Here is a 2,560-nt window from a genome sequence, read left to right on the forward strand (position 1 = left end):
GATACAATGAGAGTGACCTCCTATTTAAAATAAGGGATCAGAAACAAAAACAGGAATGTTAAAATAAACCCACGCAAATATAGAAATAAAATCATAAGATAATTAGAAAGCACAAATAGGTAAGGAAAAGGGGGGATTAAAACAAAACAAAATTGATAAATAAATAAAAAATATATAAAAAATAAAAATACGATACTACGGGTTAAAACGGAAAACTATCTTCACATAACACAAAAAGACGGCGGAAGTGAGGAAGCATGGCTTTGGAAGTCTTTTTACCAGAATGCGATGTTTAGCATGTTTAAAATATACCTTTTGTTGTAAAAATCGAATGGAAAATTATTTTAAGAAGTTAGTGGTTACAGGATATTTTTATGGACACATAAATCGTAAAATTGCCTACCCACTAATGAAACAGCTAGAATGGTAAAAAATCAAGGAAAAAAAACGGTAATAAAAGAGTGAGTCTTTGAATTTTCTACAAAATTTTCCACTATATATATATATATATATATATATATATATATATATATATATATGTGTGTGTGTGTGTGTGTGTTTGCGTGCGTAGATAAATGTATATATATTTATGAATATGTGTATACATACATACATATATATATATATATCGTGTTGACACACCGGTTCTCGTCAAATCACTGAAGTTGAGAAACATTCACAGATGAATAACAATTAAGGAATTTTCGGCGTTGTATGGGCTCTCCGCTTATCTCGGTATTTTTTCAGTCGCCCTGTAACAGCACTTTACTTTCTCCTGGTATTTAACAATGTCGACTCAGGAGAAGTGTGGATTGAGATTGCGCACCACCTGTCACATAAATTTCACGCGCAGGCACTCCTGCGTGGGTATCTTTAGCCTGCTAAAGACTGAAGGAGCCTGTATATATATATGACTTGATTCCAAATAGTTCTCATCTGTTATATCTCCCCTCTTTTAGAAATATGGTGCGATTCTGAGTATCTCTGGTATCAAATAAGTCTTATACACTGTAAAGCATTTTTATGTATGAAAACAAAAGATGGGAGTTATAACATAAATTAATTATCTTATTTGAGCGTATGTTATGGCCGAATAACGCTAGGCTGCCTTCTAATATATATATATATATATATATATATATATATATATATATATATATTAGAAGGCAGCCTAGCGTTATTATATATATATATATATATATATATAACGGAGTGGTTGAAGATGAGTCTATATATATATATATATATATATATATATATATGTGTCTATGTATATATTTAATGTGCTATTTTACTTAGACGAAAGTGAAAGTGAAATGCATTTTTGCGCATGCGCATATAATCTCTTCAATACAAGTAATGGTTCGTTTCTAAGTTTGAAGGATAAAGGCAACAAAAATGCCCATCTGTTTTTGTTGTTTTTTTTGTTTTGTTTTCTTTCATCAAATCTGAAATGGGGAGTCAATAATTATGCCAAGCCGAAGAAACGGTAGCTTATACTTTATTTCCGATAAAACACAATTAAGGAAAGAGGGTTCGCCATTTTAAGGGATTGCGTTTTTCTTCTTTTTCTTCTCTTCCAAATTGGCAAAAAATAAATTGAAATAACAGCCGTAAATTTAAAGCAAAGTATACATTAAAAACAACTTGTTAGGATCAGTGCGTATCCAGTTTTACCTTCTCTACCCCATTTACTAAATTATCTATTTATCAAGGACAAATACTACTTAAGGATTATAATTAATGATATGGGGTGATATTAAACTTAGAAATAAATGTTAGATATAGACTGGATAAAATTATTTATGTTAAGATGATTTTATAAAAAATATATTAAAACACAAACAATAATTTAAAAATAGGTTCACCTCCAAAGTTTGACGTAGCATTACCTAGAGGGTACTTAAAAGTGATGTGGACTTAGAGTAGAGTTTGAAAGACACGTATTATTGTTAGTTAAGGGTTGAGAATAAGGGAGGAAAGAGACTCGGCAGGAATACGGCGAAAGAAACGTTTTTTTTTTTTTTAGATCGTAATGGCTTCCAGAACAGGTGATCAAAAATAGTGTTACAGCTTTCTTATAGTGCAAACATTCGGTAAATAAAGCTGACCAAACAGTGACAACGCTAATAGAAATAGAAATAAAAATACTAATAAAGAACAAGATAAATGCAGCTCTGGCCTCTACAAAATAAATATCTAACAAAAAGCTTAGTTTACCAGGCCACAATATTTGCCAAAGAAAAAACGAACAATAAGAAATATTACGTGGTTATGACATCATTAGATTTCAAAACCAGTTATTATAACCATAAAAGTATGTTCATAAACAAAAAAACACCGGATGAAAACAGCACCCGCAAACCAATACTGGGAACTTAAAGATAGTGGGAAGTTTGCCTAAAGTCGAATCGAAAATAGTAAGACAAGCAAGTACACGTAGAGAACTAGACGATCCATGTAGATTATGCCTTAATGAAAAATTCATTATTCTATTCTTTAAAGAACCTCAACATTTATTAAACTGTAGGAGAGAAATAGCGAAGAACTGATTGCACGG

Source organism: Euprymna scolopes, chromosome 33 (assembly GCF_053919585.1).
Source record: "Euprymna scolopes isolate OS-2025 chromosome 33, ASM5391958v1, whole genome shotgun sequence".
In the NCBI taxonomy this organism is placed as follows: Eukaryota; Metazoa; Mollusca; class Cephalopoda; order Sepiida; family Sepiolidae; genus Euprymna; species Euprymna scolopes.